We start from the raw sequence: 13,424 nt of genomic DNA, 5'->3' as shown, positions 1-13,424 counted from the left end.
CATACACTATATCTTCTTGTCCTCATTATATTTCATTGGCCATTTCCTTGTAGAGATTATTTAGGCCTACACTTTACATCCCGTTATTCATACTTGCTATTATTGATAGATCTTGTGATTAGTGTGAGTTGTTAACTTGTATCATACACTTTCATATATTATGATATTGTTCAAGTAAGTTTGTGTAACTTACTTGTGCTTGTTAGTATCCTTGTTGTGCTCATCTTGTTTAGATGAAGTTGTCATGCACTTAGTTGAGCCTAGTATGTTTAGGATTTGTGCTTGACAAGTATCCTCTTGGTTTATTTTCGCATTAAGATAAAGACAAATCCGTAGAAGTTTTTAACACCTATTCACCCCCTCTAGGTGACATCATGGTATTTTTAGCATGCACCAGCCATTTTAGCCTCCGGGCTTGCTCCGCCAACTATAAATAGCTCCTACCTCAAGCATAGATAATTGGATGCTCCGCACGAATGAAAATAGAGATTGTTCGAGAATCCCATTTCCCTCCCATAGACCATAGACATATAAAAACCCAAAGCCCTAAATTTGTAAGTGATTGAGAATCACTAAAGAAATTGATCGGAGTTTAAATTGACCTATTACTAGTGTGGATTGTGCACCCACTAGATGGTTACGTGTATGCTTTGAGCGTCTACGAGTAAATATGGACTGCTTGAACAACAAGTATGTGAAGGCCTTAGAGGTCTGCCTCTAGGGTTTGGGTGCAGTCATAGCTGGTTGTGGCCCAAGGAGAACAAAGTGAATACTTTTTCTTATGAGTTGAATCTCAACCCCTTCAACCCGACATAGAGTTGCCCCAACAACTTGAACTGGGTGAACAAATCGTTTTCTTCACCAAGACTTTCGGGTTCTATTTCCTTGCACTCAACTTACATTCTACTTTTACCCTGTGTTGCGACATATTTTCTCCCTCTACACTTCTTGTTGTGAAGACTATGGTGTATCCCTTTTCTATTGTGTTGCATCTGATATGCTTAGTTTGCCTTCGTCGCATTTATTTCTATCATATTTTTGCTTGTGTATTTGACATGTTAGTTTGTATTTTTCTCTAAGTACTTTGTTCTATGTGTAGTTATTATATTCCCTACATCATTCTCCTCTGTTAGTTATCCTAGATTGTCTTTGGTTAGTTTATATTATCCAATGAATTTTTGAAAACCTCCCATTCCTTCCCTCTGGTTGATATTTTCCCTTGCAGCTATCAAACATAAAAACCACATCGTCCACGGGAAAGATATATGCGTCCCTAAAGCCCAGTGAGGGATTGGGATTTGCAACACCAAAAAATGAATAATAGACCTCTTAACCAAATGGAGTTGGAAGATCACTCAAAATTATACCAGTCTATAGGTCAAACTCCTCAAGGAAAAATACTTGCCAAATTCTTCGTTCTTCACTTAAAAGAAGAGGGTCTCCTAATTCTAGAATGGGATTCAAAAGTGTAAGGGGATTTTTAATGTGGGAGATCATTTCTAGGTTGGTAATGGGGGTCAGTACCAAATTCGGACGTACAAAATGCCTCCACAACACTCCTCTATATGCCAAATATTGAAGATTGCCATAATTGTTTCTAATCAAGAATTTCTTGTAAAGAATGTGATGCAACATATCCATATGATCCTCTCCTTCCTTAGAAACTTCAATGCATTAAATGGCCTCTTGGGGAATCCATTCTCCTTGAGCTCAATCAAGTTCATCTCATTGACGAGATGGACATTGCTACTTCTCAAACAACAGCGCCAGAAATTGACACGTTGACGGAGATTGGGCTTGTGTTGGTTTTTTCCCTTGAAGAGGAAACGGTGATGCAGCACAGGAGTAGTAAGTATTTCCCTCAGTTTGAGAACCAAGGTATCGATCCACAAGGAGGATCTTGTCAAGTCCAGAGTACCTGCGCAAACACAAACAAGCTTGCACCCAACGCTTCAAAGGGGTTGTCAATCCCTTCAAGATTGTTTGCGAAGTGAGATCTGAAGGCGGAAAGTGCAACGAAGTAAAAAGTGTAAGGCTGAAAATATGGTGTGGAGTATACCCTGGGGGCCATAGTGTTCACTAGAGGCTTCTCTCAAATTAGCAAGTATTACGGTGGGTGAACAAATTACTGTCGAGCAATTGATAGCACCGCGCAAAGTCATGACGATATATAAGGCAATGGTCATACATATAGGCATCACGTCTGAGACAAGTAGACCGATACTTTCTGCATCTACTACTATTACACCGCACATCGACCGCTATCCAGCATGCATCTAGTGTATTGAGTTCATGACAAACAGAGTAACGCTTTAAGCAAGATGACATGATGTAGAGGGATAATCTCAAACCAATGATGAAAACCCCATCTTTTTACCCTTGATGGCAACAACATGATACGTGCCTCGCTACCCCTTCTGTCACTGGGTGAGGTCACCGCACGGTATGAACCCAAAACCAAGCACTTCTCCCATTGCAAGAATCATAGATCTAGTTGGCGAGACAAAACCCACAACTCGAAGAGAATTACAAGGATATGAAATCATGCATAAGAGAGATCAGAAGAAACTCAAATAAGATTCATAGATAATCTGATCATAAATCCACAATTCATCGAATCACGACAAACACATCGCAAAACAAGATTACATCGGATAGATCCCCATGAAGATCATGGAGAATTTTGTATTGAAGATCCAAGAGAGAGAAGAAGCCATCTAGTTACTAGCTATGGACCCGTAGGTCTATGGTGAACTACTCACGCATCATCGGAGAGGTCATGGTGTTGATGCAGAAGCCTTCCGTGTCCGAATCCCCCCTTCGGCAGGGCACCAGTTCGTGCCCCAAATGGATCTTGCGGAGACAGAAGCTTCCGGCGGTGGAAAAGTGATTGTGATGATCTCTTGATTTTTTTTGGGGATATTTGGGAATATATAGGCGCAAGATCTAGGTGAGGGGACCTCCAGGGGACCACAAGCCTGGATGGCGCGGCCCCCCTGGCCGCGGGGTGGGGGCTTGTGGGGCCCCTGGGGCTCTTCTGGCTTGGCTCCCAAGTCCTCCGATCTTCTTCCGTTCGAGAAAAAATCTTTTGGGGATTTTCTTCCGTTTGGACTCCGTTTCAAAATCTCCTCTCAAAGGGGTCAAAAACATGGAAAAATGGGAACTGGCACTTGGCACTGAGTTAATAAGTTAGTCCCAAAAAATAAATAAAAGGCATGCAAAACATCCAAAATTTGATAAGACAATAGCATGAAACCATCAAAAATCATAGATACGTTGAAGACGTATCAAGCATCCCCAAGCTTAACTCCTGCTCGTCCTCGAGTAGGGAAGTGATAAACAATGAATTTTTGATGTGGAATGCTACCTGGTATAGTTGTGCTTTGCAACTTCTTTCAAGTGGCATGAATATTCAGATCCGTAAGATTCAAAACAATAGTTTTCTATTGACATGAAAACAGTAATACTTCAAGCAAACTAGCAAAGTAATCATGAACTTTCAAAATAACAAGGCCAAAGAAAGTTATCCCTACAAAATCATATAGTCTGGCTATGCTCCATCATCCTCACACAACTAATATAAATCATGGACAAGCCCGGAATTGGCCAAGTAATTGTTTTCACACTCTTACTTTCTCAAACTTTTTATAACTATCACGCAATACATGAGCGTGAGCCATGGATATAGCACTATAGGTGGAATAGAGTATGGTGGTGGTTGCGAGACAAAAAGGGAGGATATGGTCACATTGACTCAGCGTATCAATAGGCTATGGAGATGCCCATTAATAGATATCAATGTGAATAAGTAGGGATTGCCATACAAGAGATGCACTAGATCTATAAGTATGTCAAAGCTCAAAAGGGAAACTAGTGGGTGTGCATCCAACTTGCTTGCTCACAAAGACCTAGGGAAATTTTGAGGAAGCCCATCAGTGGAATATACAAGCCAAGTTATAAAATGAAGATTCCCACTAGCATATGGTAGTGGCAAAGCAATAAGCTCTCAATCATGAAGAACATGGTGCTATTATGAAGCACAAGTGTGGAAAAAGATAGTAGCATTGTCCCTTCTCTCTTTTTCTCTCTTTTTTTTATTTGGGCTCTTAGGCCTCTATTTTTTTCTCTTTTTTTGTTTCTAGGATCTTTGGCCTCTTTTTTTTCCTGACATGGGACAATGCTCTAATAATGATGATCATCACACTTTTATTTACTCACAGCTCAAAGATCACAATGATGATGACTCCATAGGAAATGCCTCCGGCAGTGTACCGGGACGTGCAACGATCTAGTATGATCATGCAATGGCAATATGAGAGTGACGGCAAAAGTCATGAGACAGAACGATGGGAATTGCATGGCAATATTTCTCGGAATGGCTATGAAAATGCCATAGTAGGTAGATATGGTGGCTGTTTTGAGGAAGGAATTTTGGTGGGTTTGTGCACCGACGAGAATTGCGCGGCACTAGAGAGGCTAGCAATGGTGGAAGGTGAAAGTGGATCTATACCATGGACTCAACATTAGTCATGAAGAACTCACATACTTGTTGCGAAAGTTTTTATTAGTAATCGAAACAAAGTGCTAACCGCATACTCCGAGGGGAAGGGTTGGTAGGTGTAAACCATCGCGTGATCCCGACCTCAACACAAAGGATGACAATCAATAGATCAATTATGCTCCGACTTCCTAACATAGCGGTTCACCATACGTGCATGCTACGGGAATCACTAACTTCAACACAAGTATTTCTAGATTCACAACACCCTACTAACATAACTCTTAATGTTACCGAATCCATGTCTCAAAACTAATTGAGAGGAATCGAAACTTATCTTTCTACTCAATGCACATGAATATGGAGGGTTTTTGCATCCTCTTTGGGTACCTAGCGCATGGGATTACTTTCATAGCATAAGCCAACTACCAAATCACGCACCGCCGTGCTCTAAAGATATAAGTGAAGCACATGAGCAAAAGTATCTAGCTCAAAAGATATAAGTGAAGCACAATGAGCATTCTAGCAAAATCACGATGAGTGCATGTCTCTCTCTCTCAAAAAGGTGTGCAGCAAGGATGATTGTGACACAACAAAAAGAAAAGACTCCTATGATACAAGACGCTCCAAGCAAAACACATATCATGTGGTGAATAAAAATATAGCTCCAAGTAATGTTACCGATGGATTGAAGACAAAAGAGGGGATGCCTTCCCGGGGCATCCCCAAGCTTAGGCTTTGTGGTGTCCTTGAATTTTTCTTGGGGTGCCTTGGGCATCCCCAAGCTTGAGCTCTTTCCACTCCTTATCTCTTTTTCCATGAGAACATCACCCAAAACTTGAAAACTTCACAACACAAAACTTAAACAATAACTTGTGATAACATTAGTACAAGAAAACAAACTACAACCTCTTTTGGTACTGTAGGAGACTTGAATTCTACATATACTGATGATGGGCTACTGTATTCTCACTTTCCCATGGCTAGTACCCCCCGATACTAACCATAGTTTCATCAAAACAAGCAACCAACTCAACAAAAACAGAATCTGTCAAAAACATACGAGTCTGTAGCAATCTGTATACGTCGTAAACTTCTGTTACCTCAAAAAATCTGAAATATTACGACGGTCTGGTGAAAAAGCATATCAATCAGCATAAAAAAGAATCAATGCAAACGCTCTTCCTGAATAAAAATGAAAAATCATTTCGTGAGCGAAAAGTTTCTATCTTTTTCCAGCAGGATCAAACAACCATTACCAAGAGTAGTCATAAAGGCTTTGCTTGGCTCAAACACAAAAAGAAACACAAAAAACACAATCACAACAGAATTATGAAAGTGTGGACGCAACAAAACAGAAAGAAAAAGATAAATTCATTGGGTTGCCTCCCAACAAGCACTATTGTTTAACGCCCTTAGCTAGGCATAGAAGCGATAGAATCACGTATCGTCGTCTTTGGTGCTCAAACCATAAGTGGCGTGATCACTTATCATCTTGAGGTTTTCATCTTTCTTGCTAGATGATTCACCACTACTTTTAGGAACAAATACAGACTTAGTGATTTTATTGTGGGCAAAATTTGGAGTATTCTGCACAGCGGCAAAAGCGGAACCCAAGTTAGTTATAACATCCTCTAGTTTGCCAATCCTAGCGGAATCATGACCTAGCTTTTCGTTAACTCTGGGTTCCTTCTCCTTTCAATTTTTCAAAACCATTCCCACCTTGGATCCATACTAAGTGATTTGATTGTGGATCTTTTTATCCAAATTCTCAATGAGTTCAATCGTGGCAACTTTATTTTCAATAGCGTCCAGCCTACACATCACATATTCTAGAGTTAAGGTAGTTCCATTAACCATGAGTGGGGGTGAGCCTACCAAATTTATCACAGCTCCGTAAGAATCAACGGTATGGCTACCCAAGAAATTTTCACCTACGATGGTCTCAATAATATACCTATTCCAAGGAGAAATACCTACATAAAAACTGTGAAGCAAGACGGAAGTGAATTGCTTATGAGTAGATCTACTCTGAGCATTGCAAATCCTATACCAAGCGTCCTTTAAGTTTTATCCCTCAATTTGTTTGAAATTGAGAACTTCGCTCTCGGGAGTATCGTTCGAAGTGGTGGATCTAGCCATCGAGATAGACTATCCCACACAGACGAGCAGAAAGCAAGCGAGAGAAAAGGGTGAACGAAAAGGGCGAACGAAAAAGGCAAACGAAAAAGGCAAATTGGTGAAGTGGGGGAGAGGAAAACTAGAGGCAACTGGCAAACAAAGTAAATGCAACAGATGAGTTTGCGACACTTACTTGGATGAGTTCTTGACTTGATCTTCCTCCCTGGCAACGGCGCCAGAAATCCTTCTCCTACTTCTCAAACAACAGCGCCAGAAATTGACACGTTGACGGAGATTGGGCTTGCGTTGGTTTTTTCCCTTGAAGAGCAAAGGGTGATGCAGCACAGGAGCAGTAAGTATTTCCCTCAGTTTGATAACCAGGGTATCGATCCAGAAGGAGGGTCTCGTCAAGTCCAGAGTACCTGCGCAAACACAAACAAGCTTGCACCCAACGCTTCAAAGGGGTTGTCAATCCCTTCAAGATTGTTTGCAAAGTGAGATCTGAAGGCGGAAAGTGCAAAAAAATAAAAAGTGTAAGGCTGAAATTATGGTGTGGAGTAGACCCTGGGGGCCATAGTGTTCACTAGAGGCTTCTCTCAAATTAGCAAGTATTACGGTGGGTGAACAAGTTACTGTCGAGCAATTGATAGAACCGCGCAATGTCATGACGATATCTATGGCAATGATCATACATATAGGCATCACGTCCGAGACAAGTAGACCGATACTTTCTGCATCTACTACTATTACTCCACACATCGACCGCTATCCAGCATGCATCTAGTGTATTGAGTTCATGACGAACAGAGTAACGCTTTAAGCAAGATGACATGATGTAGAGGGATAATCTCAAACCAATGATGAAAACCCCATCTTTTTTTCCTTGATGGCAACAACACGATACGTGCCTCGCTACCCCTTCTATCACTGGGTGAGGTCACCGCACGGTATGAACCCAAAACCAAGCATTTCTCCCATTGCAAGAATCATAGATCTAGTTGGCCAGACAAAACCCACAACTCGAAGAGAATTACAAGGATATGAAATCATGCATAAGAGAGATCAGAAGAAACTCAAATAAGATTCATAGATAATCTAATCATAAATCCACAATTCATCGGATCTCGAGAAACACACCGCAAAAGAAGATTACATCAGATAGATCTCCATGAAGATCATGGAGAACTTTGTATTGAAGATCCAAGAGAGAGAAGAAGCCATCTATTTACTAGCTATGGACCCGTAGGTCTATGGTGAACTACTCACGCATCATCGGAGAGGTCATGGTGTTGATGGAGAAGCCTTCTATGTCCGAATCCCTCTCCGGCAGGGCACCAGGACGTGCCCCAGATGTGATCTTGCGGAGACAGAAGCTTGCGGTGGCGGAAAAGTGATTGCGATTATCTCTTGATTTTTTTGGGAATATTTGGGAATATATAGGCGCAAGATCTAGGTCAGCGGACCTCCTGGGGGCCCACAAGCCTGGATGGCACGACCCCCCTGGCCGCAGGGTGGGGGCTTGTGGGGCCCCTGGGGCTCTTCTGGCTTGGCTCTCAAGTCCTCCGATCTTCTTCCATTCCAGAAAAAATCTTTTTGGGAATTTTCTTCCGTTTGGACTCCGTTTCAAAATCTACTCTGAAAGGGGTCAAGAACATGGGAAAAAATAGGAACTCGCACTTGGCACTGAGTTAATAAGTTACTCCCAAAAAATAAATAAAAGGCATGCAAAACATCCAAAGTTTGATAAGATAATAGCTTGAAACCATCAAAAATTATAGATACGTTGGAGACGTATCAGACATCATCCGCGGGGACCTGGAAGCATCAAGTTGCTTCTCGATGAAATATCTCTATACTAAAAAAATCCATGGCCCTTTGATTCATTATGTGAAAGCCCTCTGGTCCACCACGCCCCCTTAAGATTCATATCTTCCTTTGGCAAGCAGCCAAGGATAGACTTCCCTCAACATTTAACCTCCAAAAATATTGTGGACCCATGAACTTTTCATGTGCTTCCTGCAGAGCTCTTGAGGACGTAGACCACATCCCTTTTTAATTTGCTCTGGCTAGATTTCCTTGGAGTTGTGTGTGGGAAAGCTTTGGATGTACATAGGTCCCCAAATCGTCTTAGAAGATTCCCATCATTCTGTCTCGTATCTGAGGTCAAAAATATAGATTTGTTTGGCGCTCATTGGTGGCAGTAGCTTGGGCTCTTCAGGACTTGACACACAAAACTTACTATAAAGGGTTGTATCTTGCACCATTTGACTCATTACATTTTGAAATAGTTTATATTGTTTTACCTACATGGGCCTCTAAGAAAAAGGGAGGACAACAAGGTGGTCTGAGGGGTGATAAACAAGATTAAGAATGTCCACTTGTTCAACGGAAGCAACCTATCATGGTGTGTTTGATGGATGTATTTCTTAATTTTATGCTTTTGTTAGTCGTATTGCCTTCTTGATTTGAGTCGGTCTATATAAGGAAAGTTCAGCGTTAAATTAATAAAGTATTGCTCTATTATTGCTATGTGTTGGAGCTGAGCAGATAATACAATTAGAGAAAATAATATTACTTCTAGAGATAAGCTCATTCTAAAGACCAACATTTTTTATATTCTTGCCTAGTTAACTTTATTAATTAAAGTCGGACACTCCTTATACAAACTAGCAATGTCCTCTGGTATTATAAGGAGGTTGTTACGCGTCCGTCGGATGATGTTAAGAAAACATCCTTCGATTTGGTAGTCGTAGGATCGTGAGCTCAACAATCGTCCGATCTTTTTTCAATGAGCGTGCATCAACCATTGCAACAAGTCTTCTTGCGTTTGATGCTTTGCAACACGACCTTGTTGCGCTCCTGTCGAAACATTTTTTTTTGAAACAAGTCCTATGTTTCGGAAACAAGATCTATGTTATAGAAAAAAAAATTGCTCTTGCCTCGTTGCAACAAACGTATTGTTGTGTGTTCGTTCTCTTGGGAACAAGATGCTTGTTGCAGAAACAAACAAAAATCCCCGTCACACCAACGTCATCAAATGTCTGACGGACATTTTAACTTTTGCAGTATAGATTTTGTTGTAAAAATTTCTGCAACATAGAACATGTTGTAGAAACGTTTGTAGATTATTTTGCAGCAGAGTTTTTATAGAATATTTTCTAAAACAAAGATCATGTTGCGGAAACATCTATAGAATTTTATTTTGCAACAAAGTTTATTATAGAATATTTTCTGCAACTACTACAGGGATCAGATACTTTGTCGTCTGCCATGGCAGACAGCAAAGGCCTTTGTCGTCCGTCAACAAAATGCAAACTAGACAGCAAACAAAAATCCGGTGAAGGGCCTCTTTCTCGTCTGCATTGGGACAGCTGACAGCAAAGGATCTTTGCTGTGAGGGGGCAGACGGTAGAGAATACGAGACGACACATCTACGGGCACCTCCGTCAAGTGCTAACGGCATCCTGCTGGGCCCACAGATAGTTTGCCGTCTGCCATGGACCCCTTTGTCGTCTGCCATGCTGGTGGTCTCACGGCAAAGGTGCCACCAAAGCCCCTCTAGTTTGCCCCTTTGCCGTCAGCCCTTTGCCCCTTTGCCGTCTGCCCACAAGCATGGCAGACGGCAAAGGGGGCACCCAGTTTGATTCAAAAGGCCAGTTTGGGCCCTTTGCCGTCTGATGTAGCTCCTTTGTCGTCGATGGGCAGACGGCGAAGGGTTCAAACTGCCACTATTTATTTTATTTTTAATAATATCCAGCAATTTTCACACAAATCAGGAATATATATATATATATATTTGGCAGTTTCATCCATAATACATAATATATATTTGACAGTTTCATCCATAAACCATTATACATAATATATTTCACACAAACTGTCCCATACTCATAACCATATTAAAATAAGTTTCATCCATAATACATACATATTATGCAAGTTTCATTCGTACCAAACCATATATTACACAAGTTTCATCCATACATATGAAGTTTCATATCCATTTACTACAATAGTTTCAATCCAAGCTTCTGTGAAGCCATTTTAGAAGAAACCATATTGAAGCACTCCATCAATATAATCCAAGCTTCCGTGAAGTGAATGTAATATGCAAAATGGGAAATAGGTAAGTTAGAAGAAGAAGACTAGATGAAGAGGAGAAGAAATAAGTAAGTTTCACATCCATTTAGCTCCAAAAGGATATACTTAGCTAATTTAGTTCCAAGAAGAGGAGAAGAGGCGAAATGAAAAGAAGGAAGAAGAAGAAGAAGATAAGAAGAAGAAGAAGAAGAAGAAGAAGAATAAGGAGAAGGAGAAGGAGAAGAAGAAGGAGAAGAAGAAGGAGAAGAAGGAGGAAGTAGGACTCCTTCTCCTTCTTCTCCTTCTTCTTCTCCCCCTTCTGCTTCTTCTTCTCCTTCTCCTTCTCTTCTTCTTCTCTTCTTCTTCTTCTTCCTTCTTTTCATTTCTCCTCTTCTCCTCTTCTTGGAGCTAAATTAGCTAATTATATCTTTTTGGAGCTAAAGGGGGCTAATTATGTCATTTTAGAGGAAAACAAGCTAAGTATATAATATTCATGAGCTAACCAAGGTTCTTATGCCCTTTTGAGCTTATTATGTCATTTTGGAGCTAAATTAGTTATTTTAATGAGTTAACCAAGGTTCTTATGATGGTTTTACCTAACTAAGGTAATTATGTCATTTTGGAGGATAATTAGCTAAGTATGTATTTGTTGGGGAAAATAAGCTACGTAGAAGAAGAAAGAGAAGAAGCAAGAAGAGAAGAAAAAGAAAAATAAGGAGGAGGAGGAGGAGGAGAAGGAGAAGGAGAAGGATAAGGAGGAGGAGAAGAAGAAGAAAATAAGAAGAGAAGAAGAAGGAGAAGAAGAAGGAGAAAAGAAGAAGGAGAAGAAGGAGGGCTCCTTCTCTTTCTTCTTCTCCTCCTTCTCCTTCTCCTTCTTCTTCTCTTCTTCTTCTCTTATTCTTCTTCTTCCTTATTTTCATGTTTCCTCTTTCTTCCCCTCTTGTCCTCTTCTTCGAGCTAAATTAGCTAGTTATGCCTTTTTGGAGCTAATTATGTCATTTTGGAGGATAATTAGCTAAGTATAGGTCATTTTTTATTAAATAGACCATTTGGATCTAACTAAGCTAATTATGTCATTTTGGAGGATAATTAGCTAAGCATGTCTTTGTTGGGGAAATAAGCTACGTAGAAGAAGAAAGAGAAGAAGCAAGAAGAGAAGGAGAAGAAAAAGAAGAAGGAGGACGAGGACGAGGAGGAGAAGGAGAAGGAGAAGAAGAAGAGAAGAATAAGAAAGGAAGAAGAGAAGAAGAAAAAGAAGAAGAAGGAGAAGGAGGAGGAGAGAAGAAGAAGGAGAAGAATGAGGGCTCCTTCTCCTCCTTCTCCTTCTCATTCTTCTTCTCTTCTTCTTCTTATTCCTTCTTTTCATTTTTCCTCTTTCTTATCCTCTTGTCCTCTTCTTCGAGCTAAATTAGCTAAGTATGCCTTTTTGGAACTAATTATGTCATTTTGGAGGACAATTAGCTAAGTATAGGTCATTTTTTATTAAATAGACCATTTTGGAGCTAACTAAGCTAATTATGTCATTTTGGAGGATAATTAGCTAAGTATGTCTTTGTTGGGGAAAATAAGCTACGTAGAAGAAGAAAGAGAATAAGCGAGAAGAGAAGAAGAAGAAAAGGAAGGAGGAGGAGGAGGAGAAGGAGAAGGAGAAGGAGGAGGAGAAGAAGAAGAAAAGAAGAAGAGAAGAAGAAGGAGAAGAAGAAGGAGAAGAAGGAGGAGAGAAGAAGAAGGAGAAGAAGAAGGAGGCTCCTTCTCCTTCTTCTCCTCCTTCTCCTTATTCTTCTCTTCTTCTTCTTCTTCCTTCTTTTCATTTTTCCTCTTTCTTCTCCTCTTGTCCTCTTCTTCGAGCTAAATTAGCTAAGTATGCCTTTTTGGAGCTAATTATGTCATTTTCGAGGATAATTAGCTAAGTATAGGTCATTTTTTATTAAATAGACCATTTTGGAGCTAACTAAGCTAATTATGTCATTTAGGTGGAAGCCTAGCTAACTGTAGGTCATTTTGGAGGTAACTTGGGTAAAATAGGTCATTTCGGAGCTAACTATGCTTATTAAGCCATTTTGGAGCTAGCTAAGCTAATTATAGGCCATTTAATAGCTAAGTTAGCGGGAATAGGTCATCTTGGAGCTACGTAAGACTTATTATGCCATTTAGGAAAGAACTTAGGTAAGTATAGGTCATTTTTTATTAAATAGGTCATTTTGGACCTAACTAAGCTAATTATGTCATTTAGGCGGAAGCCAAGCTCACTATATGTCGTTTTGGAGCTAACTTGGGTTAAATATGTCATTTTTGGAGCTAACTATGCTTATTAAGCCATATTGGACCATTATGCGGTTGTTAAGCAAAACACTAGAAATAACATACCATTATTGTCATCACGGCGGTGAAGCACGGTGGCTGTGGCTTGTTTCACCTGGAGAAGACTCCACTCTAGAAGGGTCGTGCGATGCGTTTCGGGAGATATTCTGCACCAAACATCGTTTTCAATATGTCGTTAGCACGATGACACTCTTGAGATTACTGCATTAAAATGAAACTCACCGTCCCCGCTATATTAATGACTGGCATCGCCGGAGGGACGTGGCTGGTCTTCTCGCACATAGACTGTACATTTGTTTTCAACAAGTCAAACTTTTTAGTTATTAATGAAACGGACATTAAAATGCAAGATTTGAAATAATATGAAGAAGAAACTTACCACGAAGAGCTCGTACATGGCCCT

This window comes from Hordeum vulgare, chromosome 3H (assembly GCF_904849725.1).
Source record: "Hordeum vulgare subsp. vulgare chromosome 3H, MorexV3_pseudomolecules_assembly, whole genome shotgun sequence".
Taxonomy (NCBI): Eukaryota; Viridiplantae; Streptophyta; class Magnoliopsida; order Poales; family Poaceae; genus Hordeum; species Hordeum vulgare.
The sequence above is the reverse complement of the archived record's forward strand: the minus strand, read 5'-3'. Positions refer to the sequence as shown.